This window comes from Ctenocephalides felis, unplaced genomic scaffold (genome assembly GCF_003426905.1).
Source record: "Ctenocephalides felis isolate EL2017-DRISC unplaced genomic scaffold, ASM342690v1 CF-g0.4_SCAFFOLD_03573, whole genome shotgun sequence".
Taxonomy (NCBI): Eukaryota; Metazoa; Arthropoda; class Insecta; order Siphonaptera; family Pulicidae; genus Ctenocephalides; species Ctenocephalides felis.
In genome coordinates, this window is record NW_020539727.1 from 18,168,402 (window position 1) to 18,187,333 (window position 18,932).

The following is an 18,932-nucleotide window of genomic DNA, read 5'->3' on the forward strand; positions in this document are numbered from 1 at the left end:
AATTGTTTTGTTTTAGTTCTAAGTCGCAAAGAAGTCCTAGAATACCTTCAAGACGTGTTCAACGTGGTATGTCCTTTGTAGACAAAAATTCTTTGGACAGAGCTTGTGATCTTACAGGGAAAGTGGCGTTGGATCCTGATGAATTCGAGTAACTATTTTTTTGTTAGGTACTAAACAACTACTATTTTAGTAATTTTTCATTGTATATTCTAGTGTTTCTGTAAAACCTACAAAGGAATTACTGAAACGCCATCGACGTGGCGGTGGTATTGCAGATTTGGTACGTGGTTTGGATGCCTATACAAAAGGGGTAGCTGGTAAATTGGCCTGGTACGAGCAATATGATCAGAAGTACTTGCTGAGCACAAAATCAGACAACGAGGTAAAGAGTAATCACAATTTTTTTTTTTTTTTTTTTTTTACCATTCAAATTACAATCTGTCTTAGTGAAGACATTTAGTAATTGGTATGTCATAATATATGGTTCATTTAGAAAGATTATCCAATGGTAATTCTTTCTAGTGTGGGTAATCACAAAATTAGTAACATTTCCTGATTGATTGATTGAATAGAATAGGTGTGCTACCAACAGTTCTGTCCTTTGCATTATAAGGTCAAGGAACCAAGCCTAATGAATAAGGGTAATTTCTTTACGTTTTGGTAAATTGTGGGAAAAGTTGGTCCGGGACATTGTTTTTTGTTTAGCTTTGTTGAAACTAGATACAATTTACTAAAATTCTGTATAAATATTTTACTAAGGTCCTGTAGAAAGTTTTGTATAAAACTAATGTATACTCGACCTAATACATCGTAAGAATGTTTAATATACGAATTTTGTCGGGACATTTTGTTAAATAATACAGAAATTTTGTCTGGTGCACTCTTTTTGAATTAGCTTAGCAGATTGTAGATAAAATTTACTAAACTTCTGTATAAATAGTTTACTAAAGTCCTGTAGAAAGTTTTGTATAAAACTAATGCGAACATAGCCTTACATGTTGGTATATGGAATTTGTGGGGACGTTTTTTTTTAAATTTTGTTAAATTACTCGAAAATTTTGTCCGGGACCAAAATGTAGATACAATTTACTTAAAATCTGTATAAATAGTTTACTAATCTCCTTTGCAAAATTTTGTATAATTCTATTGTAAACATGCCCTTGCATATTATGATAATTTACAATATGTGGATTCTGTCAGGACATTTCTTCAGATTTTGTTAAATTACTCGAAAATTTTGTCCGGGGCACTCTTTTTTGTTTATTTTACCAAAATGTAGATACAATTTACTTAAATTCTGTATAAATAGTTTACTAATGTCCTTTGCAAGATTTTGTATAATTCTATTGTAAATTCCATTCTATTTGCCCTTACATATTGTGATAATTTACAATATGTGGATTTTGTCAGGACATGTTTTCAGATTTTGTTAAATTACTCAAAAACTTGTTCCGAGACACTATTTTTTGTTTAGCTTAGCAGATTGTAAATAAAATTTACAAAAGTTCTGTATAGATATAGAGTACTAAAGTCCTTTGGAAAGTTTTGTACAAGACTAGTGTAAACACTTTCTTATATATTGTAAGAATTTTTATTATATGGATTCTGTGGGGACATTTGTTGAAATTTTGTTAAATTACTCAAAACCTTGTTCCGAGACACTATTTTTTGTTTAGCTTAGCAGATTGCAAATAAAATTTACTAAAGTTCTGTATAGATAGTGTACTAAAGTCCTTTGGAAAGTTTTGTACAAGACTAGTACAAACACTAGTGTGTAAACAGTGTAAACACTTCCTTATATATTGTAAGAATTTTTAGTATATGGATTCTGTGGGGACATTTTTTGAAATTTTGTTAAATTCCTCAAAAACTTGTTCCGAGACCCTATTTTTTGTTTAGCTTAGCAGATTGCAGTTTAAATTACTAAAATCTTGTATAAATATTTCATTATAATCCTTAACAAAATTTCAATATATAAATCTTCCTGACAAAATATAATTTCTATTTTTTCTGTTATTTTGATTGCACAGTGTGTTACAAGCTTTAGTCTAAAGCCGCACGCACACTTCACATTTTATATATAACGATTGTTTATAACTTTATATGAAACCGGTTGAGTGTGGTGGAGGCTTTAGCGTTGTAAAGCGTGTTTCACACTTCAACTTTTGCATTTTATTGAACAAAATCAATATTCATTTTTAAAATTAGATATAATTTACCTTAATTTCATAAAAATTTGAATCTAATAATAAAACTACTGTCGATAGGAATAACAATCCCTGAATGATTGTATTATGAATTATTATGAATAGAAAATGCAGTATTATAAAATATAAGCGGATTTATAAATAAGTGGTTTTAGTATATAGATATTTATAAATATATATAAAGTATAAACTATTCAGAAAATAAAATATAATACTTAATATAATAATAAATAAAATAAAATATAATATAATAATTGATGTTTCTTATCTCCAGGAGGTTTATTTTAACGAAGAAGTCTTTACCAAGGAGGCTTGCACCAGCCCTGATGCTCCACAAATCAAACAATTTGGAGGCAATGTACCGAGTACACATCAGCTCAAAACACAAATGGATGATAAGGCTGTTTCGGCTGCTGAGATACCACAAAATACAGGGTAAAATAATTTAAGTCTAATTGTTACAAAATAATTAGAACTAGTGGTTTATGGCATCGTGCCTTAAGGCAAATTGCTGGTACTTCCCGTACCATAATGAAATATTCAAGAAATTTTAAACGTAAATAACAAATACTGTAACTTTCATTATTTTTGTTATCTTGTTATATCTGAGCAAATCAAATGTAAATCATAAATCAATTTCTCTCCTATCATCTATTAACAATCGTCATTTCATTTCGAATTCAATTTCAAAAAAAAAAATAGTTGTCTAATATACACAAAATTGAAAAAGTGCTCCCGTATAGTTACAGTCTAAACGCATTTGTGAATAACTCTGTGCGACATTTTCACTTATACTGCGCTTAGCTAGGCGGCATTTTCATATTTTTCAATAGATTTCACACAAAATTGGAAAAGTGCTCCATAAACAGTCTAAACGCACTTGGGTAAACATTTGTACCAGAGTGGCGCTCAGACTGTGCTTAGCCTGGGTAATTTTTTGAATTTTTAATTTAAAATTACGAAAATATTTTATGGAAATAAAAAAAGATTTTATAATTTTTTATCCTCAAATACAATGTAAGTAAAATCTTAATAAAACTATTATTAAGACACGTATTTGTGCATTGTAATTAATATAATTAGATATTTTAAATGTGTTTAAGTGATATCTATTGAAAATCGCATTAGTTAGTTTTAATGAAAGCAAATAATTTTGATTTTCGAAATAAATAGTCAAAAATTTTAACGTTCTTAAGTAGTAAATTTCATTCTTAAGTAGGTAAATCTCGTTATTAGTTCTGTAAACCAACCCATTAAATTTTTACTCGATATAATGTAATGTAATTTTCTCGATATAATGTAATTTCGAAATTTGGCAAATGAATACTGAACAATTTATTTAAATAATTTGAAATGACATTTTGACATTTCTGAAAAAATGGCAAGCAAATAACGAAAAGAAACTACACATATGACATGTATTATGTATGTCCCAGTAAACACGCGATGTGATCTTCTATAATATCGACATCGTTATTATAATGCAGTTATCGAATCTACGCCACAAGAGGATTTTAAACTTGCGTGCGCTTGTGTGTGTTACAATACACGCAAAGCTCGCATTGAGTGACATAAACACGCGCTGTCGGGGGTAATGACATTGTTGCATTTCATGTGAGATACATGTTGTGCGCTGGTGTGTGTTAGCACACATGCAAAGCATAATCAATGACGTCACACGGCGTGAAGCAAACGCGTCGTGCGCTGCGTTGTGTGCGTTGTGTGCTGGTGTGTGTGACCATACAAAGAAAGCTTTACATCAGCGCGCTGTGGCCACTGGCTGAACCGACTCAAGTAACTAACCGCGTACAAAATGGCGCAATATGTCAGGAATTTGTCATGTATCAAGTTATATTTTCTTTTGTATAATAATTACATTCGTTTAGTTAAGCAACTTGTTTATAGTGATAATTGTAGAAAAGTGTAGAAAAATGACACCGTAAGTATATCATATATTATTTATATAGATATGTAATTACTTCACGATTTTGAATTCCATTTAGTGCATTATATCCTGGGATGAAGAAACGTTATTTTATGTCGATTTCTTTAGATGACAAAGGAGGTAACCAAATAGCATATCTTACAAAATCTAAGGACAATAATAAGGATCGTTTAGCAAGGTTAAAATAATTATTTTACCACATTAGGACATTAACATATCCATGTGTTTGACATAACCTCACTTCTTAAATCTCTTAAATTAGTCGGTGGAGAAGTGGCTCGAGGATGATTGTCTGAATATGTAAGTCACTATAAATATAATAACTATAAAAATATATATAAACTGCAAACACGTATGCCATGTTCATATTTATTTCAGAAGTCGTACAAAATTGGAATGAAACGGTGAACAATATACAGATCTTTAGACAGGCTTAAATAATGTATGCGTAGGAGCAACTTGAAGATGATGGAGATTTATCTTCTTAATATGTAAGTTGATTCATATATAGTTGCTGTATATATATTATTTGGTAACAAATACATTATATTTATAATTGTTTTAGAAAACCTCTAAAATTGGGAACAGTATGTCATATATGCATGAACTTGAAGTACCCTAGCAATTGATGTATAATGAACTGGAGATAGAATGAATTCAATCAGGTTATAAAAAATGTATGTGCAAAAGCGACTCGAAGACGATTTAGATTTGTCTCCTGAATATGTAAGTTGCTACACATATGGAGTGGTATATATATTATTAGATTCAATAAAACACATTATGTTTCAAATTGTTTTAGAAAACTTCCAAGAAGTACATCATATATGAATATCCTGTATCCTGGCATTTGATGTATCGAACTGGCGATAGAATGAAATCAGTCAGTGTTAAAAATGTATGTGTAAAAGCGACTTTAAGATGGAGATTTGTACACTGAACATGTAGGTAGCTACACATATGGTAGCTGTATGTATATATATATATATTACATTATATACAGTAAATCACATTATGTTTGAATTTGTTTTAGAAAACTTCCAAAATTTGGGGCAGTATGTCATATGTGCATAATCTGTATCCTGGCATTTGATGCAATGAACTGGCGATAGAATGAAATAATGAAAAATAGGCAGGCTGTTTGATGTATAAGGAAGTGGCGATAGAATACTTATGCAACACTTCACACTTCACGCCCCAAAAATAGAATTACGTTCATTAGATATACAACAATTTTCATTAAATATACTGTTATTAATATGTTAAGATTGAATAATTTGTAAAAAGTTTTCTAGTATAGTTCATGTTAAAATTTTATAATTTCAAAACTACAATTCTAATTTGTAATATTTAAATATTGTAAAATTTCTTATTATTCACGTAAATAAATGCTTATTCGTACAGAAAAGAATATTAATTGCATTACGTCATCACTTTCAGGTGCTATTACGTCATAACTGAGTCGCCATTTTGTATGACGTCATGACCGAATCGTTTTCATTCGCCAATGACGTCATGACCGAATCGTTTTCATTCGCCAATGACGTCATGACTGGGGTTAACGCCTTACGTCAGACGGTCTTATCATAATAAACAAACATATGTGGATCAACGTCGATTTTCATGTATCACGAACGCCGCGTGCGCCAGAGACCGAACCTCGATAGTTGTTCGATAGTTACATAAATTTGCGGCCGTATCCATGTAATATCGAGGAAAATGAATATGGGAACCGCATGTCACACGACCTAAATAAAATATTGCCACGATGTTGTGGCCATATCGCATGTTTACTGGGGTATATAATTATGTATTCGGAAATCATAAATTTTAGGCATGTTTTTTACGTAATGTTGTCTGATTTAAAAAAAAATACACAAGCAAAACCGAAATGAATTAGAACTTATATTGATCTGAAATTTTGGTAATTTTATTTGGTACGAGATCATACATAGAACCACAAGCAGAAAGTGTTTTAGATCAATCAAATCGGACGCTTAGTTCACTCAAAAACTGCCATTTTTTGCACATTTAGCTCTGCATCTTCGAAATGGCGGGACCTGTCTTTGCCAAAAACTAATCACATCTTTTCTCAATCATTACGAACTGAATATTTTTAAGATCATTCAAATCCGATACTCCGTTCTTTAAAAAACTCGATTTGTATTTTCTGCACTCTTTGCTCCGTATCTCCGTAACGGCTGGACCTGCCTTTGCCAAAAACTTATCAGCACATCTCCCTTTAGGAATGGTAGAATGGTAAATGAATCATTCAAATCGGTTAATCCGTGCGCCCAAAAATAAACGAAAAATTGTTGCCATACATACAAAACACATACACATCCATGTTTTCTGAGGTATGCCAAAGTGTTCAGAAACCTTCAAAACGTCGAGAAATGCAAAAAATTTTCATGTTCGATTTTTGGACGATTAGAATAACTACCCTAAGGGAAGTTAATAAATATTTTCTATTGGTTTTTAGTTTTGATGCAACTACTATGCCGATTATAACAGAACGTATAGGCCAATGCATTTCATCAGAAATTGATCAAATTGATGATAATCTTCAAGCTTTGCAGAAAAGATGTGCATCATACAGGTAATACAACACCCATAACCATTAAAACGTGAATTTTATCTAGTTTTACCCTATCTAACTGAAAAGGGTGCTTTCATATAAAATTTTTGAGTTATTTGACAAAAACCAAAAAAATATCCCGAATTTTCTATTTATTGCTACTAAAGAATGAAATATCGAATTTAAAGTCGTTTTATTCAAAACTTTCATATCGGAGTGTTTATATAAAAGTGTTTCCTAGGAAATGTTGCAAATTTTATCTAGTTTTACCCTATCTAACTGAAAAGGAGTGGTTTCATATGAAATTTTTGAGTTATTCGACAAAAACCAAAAAAATATCTCGATTTTTCTATTTATTGCTACTAAAGAATAAAATATCGAATTCAAAGTCGTTTTATTCAAAACTTTTATATCGCCGTGTATAAAAGTGTTCCCGAGCAAACGTAGTAAATTTTATCTACTTTCACCCTATTTAACTGAAAAGGGGTGATTTAACCATTAAAATATTGTTTTATAACTCCTCTAATTTTTAGATCCAAGGCAGCGTTACGTCACAGGCCATCCTTGTCAACCTTCACAACCATCGAAGACAAAACTCCTAAATCACCAATAAATTCCGTAGAACCTCCACCAATTTCACCACCAATATCAGTAAAACGCAAACCAGTGGCGTCCAACACTATACAAGAAGAATCCTCAGGAGTGCACGTCCATGAATTTAGACTTTTATCTGAGATCAGACGTGAGGTTTATGCTGGTGGTGCTGATAAAGATGATAAAAAAATGTCTAAAGATGATAGTAAAAAAAAGAAAGACACTGAGGGTAAAAAGAGTCAACACAGAAGGCGAAATTGTGATGGCAGTAAGTACATGATTAATAAATATATTAATAAAATCTTGTTAAGGAATGAATATAGAAAATTCGGGACATTTTTTTTTTGGTTTTTGTCAAAAACTCAAAAATTTCATATGGAACCACCCCCTTTCAGTTAGATAGGGTGAAACTAGATAAAATTTACAAAATTTCCTAGGGAACACTTTTATACGCTCCGATATAAAAGTTTCGAATAAAACGACTTTGAATTCGATATTTCATTCTTAAGCAATAAATATAGAAAATTCGGGACATTGTTTTGGTTTTTAACTCAGAAACCCTGAAAGCACACTTTTTTAGTTAGATGGGGTGAAACTAGATAAAATTTACTACGATTCCATGCCAACAGTTATATACACTCCGATATAAAAGTTTTGAATAAAACGACTTTGAATTCGATTTTTCCTTCTTATTTTTTCATTGCCGATTGTGTTATTTGATGCTTTCTATATGAATGTGCAAATTAATGTTGCGTTTTTAGTGAAAGAGTTAAAACAACAAATCGTGATTATCACAGTTCGATGGCAAATTAAAAATGTTATATAATGGACTTTTTGAATTTCTAAAATATCTCAAAGCGTTCTCGAGATATTGCATTTTTAAACATTTCGATTTTGCAGGATCCATATTGATTTTTTACAACTTATAAAATTTGCAAAGTGTAAAAATGCAATTTAATAAAAACTATTGCAGATATTTTGGTGATTCAAAAAGTTATTCTAAAAACATTTTTAATTTGCCATCGAATAGTAATACCCTCGATTTCCAATTTCCACAAGTTCGCTAAGAATATATTATTATTTTTAGAACAACTTTGAAATCGAAATTTCGATAAATGCAATGGAAAATTCAGGACATTTTTCTACATTTTTTCAAATATCTCGGAAATTTTGTATTGGAAACATAATTTTTCATTAGTACAGCAGAAACTAGGTGAAATTTACTACATTCCCATGTCAACAGTTATATACACTCTGATATGAAAGTTTTGAATAAAACGACTTTGAATTCGATATTTCATTCTTTAGTAGCAATAAATATAGAAAATTCAGGTCATTTTTTTGGTTTGTTTGTCAAATAACTCAAAAATTTCATATGGAATCACCCCTTTTCAGTTAGATATGGTGAAACTAGATAAAATTTACAACATTTTCTAGGGAACACTTTTATACACTCCGATATAAAAGTTTTGAATAAAACGACTTTGAATTCGATATTTCATTCTTAAGCAACAAATATAGAAAATTCGGGACATTTTTTTGTTTTAGGTTTGAATTTTTTATAAATTAAACGATTTATAGTTAAGACTTAAAAATGCAAATACTAAAATCGATGATTTCTCTTGAATATTTTTTTAAAAAAATATTAACTTAGATAAATAACACCAAGACATTTGCTTTGTTTTGACTGAATCCAAAAGAGTAAAGGCGGTTTTGAGGATTTTTATAAATTATACTATTTATAGTTAAGACTTGAAAATTGATCCAATTATACTTCAATGTGTCTACTATGACAGCAAATACTAAAATCGATGATTTCTCAAATACATTTTTTAATAAAAATACTAATTTAGATAAATGACACCAAGACATTTGCTTTGTTCAGACTGAATCCAAAAGAGTAAAGTCGGTTTTGAGGATTTTTATAAATTATACTATTTATAGTTAAGACTTGAAAATATGCTTCAATATGTCTACTATGATAACAAATACTAAAATCGATGATTTCTCAAATACATTTTTTAAAAAAAATTCTAATTTAGATAAATGACACCAAGGCATTTGCTTTGTTCAGACTGAATCCAAAAGAGTAAAGTCGGTTTTGAGGATTTTTATAAATTATACTATTTATAGTTAAGACTTGAAAATTGATCCAAATATACTTCAATGTGTCTACTATGACAGCAAATACTAAAATCGATGTTTTCTCATATACATTTTTTAATAAAAATACTAATTTAGATAAATGACATCAATGCATTTGCTTTGTTCAGACTGAATCCAAAAGAGTAAAGTCGGTTTTGAGGATTTTTATAAATTATACTATTTATAGTTAATACTTGAAAATTGGTCATAATATACTTCATAGTGTCTACTATTATATATATATATATATATATATATATATATATATATATATATACATAAATATGTATGTAATATACAAATATTATTCGCTAGGTCGTTCTATTTTGAATTGTTCAAAAACCAACCGTTATTCGGACAGAAACAACTATGTTTCATATGTATATATATAAAAATATGCATATATATATATATATATATATATATATATATATATATGTGTGTATATTTATATGAATATAATATCGTTTGCATAACATACATTCTCTTTGGAAACATTCTTAAAACGCGCGCACGAAACAATAGCATTCATTTTCGTATCGTAATGGCTTTGCAGATATAATCTTAAATTATATACTTATATATATATATATATATATATATATATATATATATATATAAATCTATTTACAAATTTTAGAGATAAAAATTCACCAAAATACTTGCATAATTTACCAGGCTTGGGCAGAAATACCAAATTTTGTCCAATATCTAAAGTGTTGCATTCAAGTGCGGTTTTTGGTCACTAATTTTGGTTTTACTAAAATGTTTTGTAAGAACAATATATAGATGATACCTTTGGCTATATATCTGCCATAGACAGTTTTAAAATTCAAAGACAGGTTTAGAAGATATACAGAATCTCATCGAAATATACCACTTAGTTTCTACAAAGTTACTATAAGTGATAAGATTACCTATGCACTAATATGCATTTTTGGTACACAAATTGTAAACAACTCAAAAAAATCATATGGAACCACCGCTTTTCAGTTAGATAGGGTGAAACTAGATAAAATTTGCAATATTTTCTAGGGAACACTTTTATACACTCCGATATAAAAGTTTTGAATAAAACGACTTTGAATTCGATATTTCATTCTTAGCACAACTTTTTTTTACCAGCATTTAGTTGCACGAGGGACATCATAATACCTTACGGCGGTCTTTGTGCTGAAGAGTGTTCAATTGGTTCATCAGATGAGATGTTAAATTTTGAGCTAAATACTAAAAGTAGAAGCAAACCTGAAGTAAATGAAAAACCACCATCAAGGGTAAGAATGCTCCTTTAGTGCAGTAAACGGAAAGGAAAAATGGGTATAACCTCTAAAATTTTTTACTGTGCTCCGATTTCCATGAAATTTTGTAATTAGGTTCATCTTAACCTCAAGTTCAAAAGTGAAAACAATTCGGGTTGCGACCCCTTAATGAATAAGTGACTATTGAGCCGTTTTATCACTAGAAAACATTTTTAATATTAAAGGATATAATTAAAAAATATTTTTTAATACATTTACCTTGCAATAAAATCATTTTCAACCCCGTGAAAACCCTAAAACCCTTCAAACAACCTTTAAATTGAAAAAAAAACACTTAAAAATAAATTTCGGTATGATATAATAAGAATTACGTATAAAGTTAAGTAAATGATATTTTATGTTTTCTATCATGATATCAAATTTTTAACCCTTTTTAGACCCTTAAAAACAACCCCTTGATAAAAAATTGTTTGAAAAAAATATTTCGAAATTAACAAATTCAAAATGATATGAATGTTATTTCAATTTCTCGAAAATAATTACCATATCCATAATTTGTTCAACTCTTAAAACTACCCTTGAATAAAAACAGTTAATATAACACTAGTACCCAATATAATTTTGTCTAAACTCGTATATTTGTTGTTCTTGTTACTGCAATTATTAAACTTTTATTTGACAATAGTGATATAAAACTATATTAATTTATTTAACACGTGGACCATTCAGCTATAAGATACTTTACTATGAGAATAAATTGCCTGCCAAAATTCTGTACCATTAAGATAGATAATACCATTAAGATAGATAGATAGAAATTTTGTGTTCAACATAATAATACAAAATTTTGTGATTGCTCCCCCCGAAATATACGCTAAACTAATTAATTCATATTATTTCAAAATATGCGTTTATATTATAAATACACATAAGTATATATAATACATATATAAGTCAATAGGCACAATTCGACAAAAATGCAATGAGTTTTCGGGTCATAACTCCTTTAATTTCGACTCCATCACAACTTGTGATATACCATTTGAAAGGTTAACTAGCTGTAAGTGGAATTCTGTCATAAGGCAATTAAGGCATCGTGCCTTAAGGCAAATTGCTGGAACTTCCCGTGCCAAAAATTATTATTTTTTTAAAAACGATTAACATTTTTGAAAAAAATTTACTTCGAAAAAATAAGATTTTTTAAAAAAATTTAAATTGGACAAAAAATTACTTTTTTTTGAAAAAAAATTTTTTTTTAAAAAAAAATTTTTAAACAATTTTTTTTATAAAATTTTTTTTCTGGAAAAAATGTTATCTTCATTTTGACATATTTTGGAAGATCTGAACTTTTTTTCAAAGCAATCGTACTGCTTTAACTGCATAGAGACAAAATATAAAGCGCGTAAGCGCCCGCGTCGCTGTCTAACGGAAAAACATTGGTACGGAACCCATAGGAATGTAAACAAACTCATACTTATTGTTAAAATCTCAATAAAATATCTGATAATTTGATATGCATATGTCTAATGTCTAATGATTATTGTTGACCGCCAAATGTTATTTTTTTTTAGTTTTTTTTACTAGATCTCCGAAACCGCTAGACCTATCTTCATGAAAATTTGATCAAATCTTCATCCTGTTAATACAAGTAAATGTTTTTTGAACTATACAAATCGGACGCTCCGTTCTCTTAAAAACTGAGTTACCGTTTTTGGCCCTTTTTGCCCCATATCTTCGGAACGGCTAGAATGTTTTTTTGAATTATTCAAATTGCTTCATCCGTATCCGAACACACACACACATGCACGCACACACACACACACACACTACACACACATACATCAATTTTCTCCAAGGTATGCCAACATATTCAGAAACCTCTGAAACGTGAAGATATATAAAAATTTTCATTTTCGATTTTTTGCGATTACTTACCCTATGGAAAATTAATTATAAATAAATCAATTTATTATCTCCAGAACATTAACAATCGTCATTTCATTTCGAATCAAATTCCAAAAAAAATAGTTGCCAAATTTACACAAAATTGAAAAAGTGCTCCCGCATAGTCACAGTCTAAACGCATTTGCAAATAATTCTTTGCGACATTTTCACTTATACTGTGCTCAGCTTGGCGGCATTTTCACATTTTTCAATAATTTTCACAAAATTGAAAAAGTGCTCCAGTACACAAACAGTCTAAACGCACTTGCGTAAACATTTCTACCAGAGTGGCGCTTAGACTGTGCTTAGCTTGGGTGATTTTTTGAATTTTTAGTCCAAAATTACAAAAAAAAATTTTTGAAAAAAAAATTAGAAACAAAAAATTTTTTTTTTCCAAAATCAATTGTTTTGTTGAAAAAGCAGAAAGTTCTTTGAATCATTTAAATCGGACGCTTAGTTCTCTCAAAAACAGCCATTTTTTTTAAATTTAGCTCGGTATCTCCGAAACCTCTGGGCCTACCTTTGCCAAAAACTAATCAGCACATCTCCCTATCAATAGGAATCGAATGTTTTTTAAACCATTCAAATCGGTTGATCCGTTCTCTCAAAAACTCGCTTTCTATTATTTGCACTCTTTGCTCCATATCTCCGTAACGGCTGGACCTGCCTTTGCCAAAAACTAATCAGCACATCTCCCTATCGATAGGAATCGAATGTTTTTTAAACCATTCAAATCGGTTGATCCGTGCGCCCGAAAACGTGGACGAAAAAAAGCGGACATACAAAACACACACACACACACACACACACACACACACACCACACACACACACATCCATTTTTTCTGAAGTATGCCAAAATGTTCAGAAACCTTCAAAACGTCGAGAAATGTAAAAATTTTTGATTTCGATTTTTGGACGATTACTATAACTTACCCTACGGGAAGTTAATAAAAGGGCTACAACTTTTTTTATCATGATTTTTTTCGTAACTCCTTTCATTTTGAAACGGCGAACGGTTTAAGGGCTCAAGAGAGACTCTGATCCGAGCGCAGGCCGCGCACTCTTTAACAATCATAACTCTGTCAATTTTTATGTGAAAGAAAAATAATAAAAAACAATAATAAGCTAGAAAGATCCCTTTGATTGTTATCTATATGCTTTTATACGTGTCTTTTATTCTTTTTGAGATATAATTGAAATAAGTTCGATTTTTAAAAAAACGGAAAAAAATATTTTTATAAAATCGTGAGTTTTCTGAAAACAGTTTGTACTAAAGTAGTGAATCTGCTAGAATCCATCAAGATGTCTATAATGAAGTGAATTCTAGATGGAATGTGCATGACTTTAATTCTGGTGGAAATGGCGCTCATTAAACCATATGATTTAAAAGAAAAGAACATCGTATATGCTTCTTATTTGCATGATATCTTACTCATTTTACATGCAACAAACTTATATAAAAATTTAAAAATAATACTTGTAACAGCACTCATTTTAAAGCTTATGTTGAGCACTATAAAACCCAATTTAACCGAAATGCATAAAATGTAAAACCTCGACACTAGATGGCTTTAAATACAACAATTAAATCTTGAACGAAATAAAAAACGACTTTGCTCTTTCAAATCTTGCTTAATATTATTTCTAGAACACTATATAAAACACCGGTTTATTTAGATTTTTATTGAAATTATTTTATTCCTTACATGATTTTCGTTAAAATGTATATTTTAGGAGATATTTGCAAAAAAACGAAGAAAAACGCCTAAAATATATGAATTTTTAGTGGCCAGTAACTTGAAAAGTATGAAATTTTTTGAAAAACTATAAAAGACATTTTTTCTTATAATTAGTTCTTCTATCGATTTCTGACGTTATTTTGAAAAAATCTAATTACACAATTGAGAAGAATCCGAGTTGTTTTCACTTTTGAACTTGAGGGTAAGATGAACCTAATTCCAAAATTTCATGCAAATTGGAGCACAGTAAATAACGACTTTGCTCTTTCAAATCTTGCTCAATATTATTCCTAGAACACTTTTTGAAACACCGATTTATTAAGAATTCTATTGACATTATTTTGTTCATCACATGATTTTCGTTAAAATGTATAGTTTAGGAGATATTTGCAAAAAAAACAAAGAAAAACGCCAAAAATATATAAAATTTTAGTGGCCAGTAACTTGAAACGTATTAGTTTTTTTGAAAAACTGTAAAAGACATTTTTTTCTTATAATTAGTTCTTCTATCAGATTTCCGACGTTATTGAAAAAATGTAATTACACAGTTAAAAAGGGATGTCATACCCCCGAATTGTTTTCACTTTTGAACTTGAGGGTAAGATGAACCTAATTCCAAAATTTCATGCAATTAGGAGCACAGTAAAAAAATTTAGTGGTTATTAACTTCCCGTAGGGTAAGTTATAGTAATCGTCCAAAAATCGAAATCAAAAATTTTTACATTTCTCGACGTTTTGAAGGTTTCTGAACATTTTGGCATACTTCAGAAAAAATGGATGTGTGTGTGTGTGTGTGTGTGTGTGTGTGTGTGTGTTTTGTATGTCCGCTTTTTTTCGTCCACGTTTTCGGGCGCACGGATCAACCGATTTGAATGGTTTAAAAAACATTCGATTCCTATTGATAGGGAGATGTGCTGATTAGTTTTTGGCAAAGGCAGGTCCAGCCGTTACGGAGATATGGAGCAAAGAGTGCAAAAAATAGAAAGCGAATTTTTGAGAGAACGGATCAACCGATTTGAATGGTTTAAAAAACATTCGATTCCTATTGATAGGGAGATGTGCTGATTAGTTTTTGGCAAAGGTAGGCCCAGAGGTTTCGGAGTTACAGAGCTAAATTTAAAAAAATGGCTGTTTTTGAGAGAACTAAGCGTCCGATTTAAATGATTCAAAGAGCTTTCTGCTTTTTTCAACAAAACAATTGATTTTGGAAAAAAAAATTTTTTGTTTCTCTAATTTTTTTTTCAAAAAAATTTTTTGTAATTTTGGACTAAAATTCAAAAAATCACCCAGCTAAGCACAGTCTAAGCGCCACTCTGGTACAAATGTTTACCCAAGTGCGTTTAGACTGTTTGTGTACTGGAGCACTTTTCCAATTTTGTGAAAATTATTGAAAAATGTGAAAATGCCGCCAAGCTGAGCACAGTATAAGTGAAAATATCGCACAGAATTATTTGCAAATGCGTTTAGACTGTGACTATGCGGGAGCACTTTTTCAATTTTGTGGAAATTTGGCAACTATTTTTTTTTTTGAAATTTGATTCGAAATGAAATGACGATTGTTAATGTTCTGGAGGTGATAAATTGATTTATTTATAATTAACTTTCCGTAGGGTAAGTTATAGTAATCGCACAAAAATCGAAAATGAAAATTTTTTATATACTTTACGTTTCAAAGGTTTCTGAATATATTGGCATACCTTAGAGAAAATTGATGTATGTGTGTGTATGTGTGTGTGTGCGTGCATTTGTGTGTGTTCAGATACAAATTTTCGTCGACGATTTCGGGAATCGGGATGAAGCAATTTGAATAATTCAAAACATTTTACTTGCATTATCAAGATGAAGATTTGATGAAATTTTTATGAAATTAGGTCTAGCGGTTTCAGAGATCTAGTAAAAAAAGTAAAAAAAAAATAACATTTGGCGGTCAACAATAATCATTAGACATTAGACATATGCACATCAAATTATCAGATATTTTATAGAGATTTTAACAATAAGTATCATTTTGTTAACATTCCTATGGGTTCCGTACCAATGCTTATGCGTTAGACAGCGACGCGGCGCTTACGCGCTTCGATATTTAGTCTCTATGCATTAAAGCAGTACGATTGCTTTGAAAAAAAGTTCAGAATTTCCAAATAATTCAAAATAAATTTTTCAACAAAAGTAAGTTTTTGTCAAAAATTTATATAGTTCCTCAAAAATCTATTTTTTTTAGAGTAAATTTTTTTAAAAAATGTTAATCTTTTCAAAAAAAAAAATAATTTTTGGTACGGGAAGTTCCAGCAATTTGCCTTAAGGCACGATGCCATGCGCCCCACTAGTTTCCTCTTCGTTTACTGCACTACTTAAAAAAAACTTTTTTAAAAGCTGATGTTTTCATAAAAAGTCTTTTACCCCAGGGTGCAAGTCGTAGACAATCCGAAGCAAGTGCCAAGTCTCCATCCTGTAGAACTCCATCTTGCAAAAGCCCTTCGTGCAAATCACCTTCAGTACTAGAAGACCAAGAAGGGACAAGTTGTCCTTCGTCTCCGTCAGTCCGGTGTTATATGGACGACAAGAAAATTTCTATGGCGAGAAAAAATAATTATTCTTTGGCTTCACCGGATAGAGGTTTGAGGAAAAGCACTTTATCTGTGACGGCTACTCCGAGGGACAGATGCAGGGTCAGTGATATTTTGGAGGGCAGTTTGGATAGTAGTATTAGAGATAGGGTTGTTGAAGTTGTCAGGGATCCTTCACCTGCAAATAGTGGCTTGAACAGGATCACAGAATGCAGTGAGAATGAAACGACTACTACTAACAGGAGTGGCGATTCAATGTAAGTAGATGTGGATTTATCAACTAATTAACCAGTAAATGTGTACTTTTCTTACAAATGCAACGGAAATCGTTACGCCAAGGTCAAGTAAAGGTCATTCGCTCTCGATGATATGATTTCTATACGGGTCGATTCTGATTGGTCATATTTGTGCGAGGCTTCTTGGTATGCGTGATTTTATACGTGCGTACGTCACCGAAAGCGTGAAGCATATTATTCAAATTTCCGGTGTTATGTCAAAACATTTCAAGGTTAAATAGTGGTATAAATCGTGAGTTAATAAAAAATGTCTGGATCGGAAGAATGTTTTATCCCGTCCCCCATAAATAATTGTAGTGCAAATAATGAAACAAATGAAAAATCTGCGCTGCGTAAGAAACGTAAGTTTATTGAAGCGATTTGTATTATTCGAGTTTTTCGAGGTTACTATATTACTGTTTTTTTGAGTTTCTCGATTTTTTTAAAAATAGTAAAAATTGGAATGTGGAGATAATCCTAGTTCGGGCTATAGATAGGTCTATAAACAAGACTATTTGAACATTTCAAGTGAATCGGTCGAGTAGAACTCGAGAAATCGTGTCAACAGTACTGAAAAATTCTGTTCCGAGAAAAACGCATTTAAAGTTTTGCGTGAAGCTAAACCAGTATGGAGACCGAGTCAGTAAAATACCTATATCTTCGAAAATAATTAAGATTTTCAAAAATCTTCTCGTACCCATATTCTTAGATAGTTAAAATTTGAAAATATGAAATAAAAAAAATACGTTTTTTTTGATTTTCTACACTAGAATACCCCCTTAATTTCTGAAAATCTGGATCCTTTTAAATTTTGAAAAAACTCGTTCTTTGCAGTTTTTAAAAAATTTTGATAATCCTGAAAATGATCAAAACTTTAAACTTTTTTTAATTTCTGAAAATCTTGATTTTATTCAATTTTAAACTCGTTATTTTGCAAATTTTGAAATTGTTTTGATAATTCTGAAAATTATCAAAACTTTAAACATTTGAATCTTTTGTTTTGAAATCTTTGTTTTAATTTTTAAAATTTTGAATTTTTTTAAATTTCTGAAAAACCGGATTTCTTTAAATTTCAAACTCGTTGTTAACGTTTACATAAAAAAGAAAATGATTCATAGATCAAACTATGTGCAGGGCTTGATAAATAAAACAAATATAAAAGTATGGCTTCAATTTTTTAGGCAAGACAGATATTACAGCTGTTCAAAGAATGAGACTGTATCGCCAGCGAAAAAGTAAAAAAAATACAAGCAGTCAATGAATGTATGTTAATTTTAATTGCATGAAGTTCTTCAAACACAATTATTACATGATGAGTGAAGTTACGAAAACAATATTTGTTTAGGCGTTGTTTAACAAATATTATAGAATTTATTAATCAGCAATTACTTCATTTCTCTAATGATGGTTTATTTCTAAATGCTAATTACAATGACAAACCGATCGTGTCATATTTGAAGTATGACTTTAGTTACATTATTGTTTTCTAAATATTATACATATTTTAATGCTATTATAAATATATAAATTATAATTTATCATTATATAAATGTGTATAATGGTAGACACTAATAAATGTGTGCATCACGAGTGTTACCATATTACTGATGAACATTATTCAAAATTGTTGTGTGATGTATTTATTTTTACTTGAATGTCATCTTGCACAGTAGCAAA

The 18,932-nt window shown here is 30.2% G+C and overlaps 1 long non-coding RNA gene across 1 annotated transcript; it reads left to right on the plus strand.

Moving 5' to 3' along the window:
* Positions 1 to 4,005: 4,005 nt before the first annotated feature.
* Positions 4,006 to 4,605, plus strand: LOC113389171. The gene is made up of 3 exons (XR_003368222.1): positions 4,006 to 4,146; positions 4,211 to 4,452; positions 4,531 to 4,605. It is a non-coding gene; the product is annotated as an uncharacterized LOC113389171 (long non-coding RNA).
* Positions 4,606 to 18,932: the final 14,327 nt, after the last annotated feature.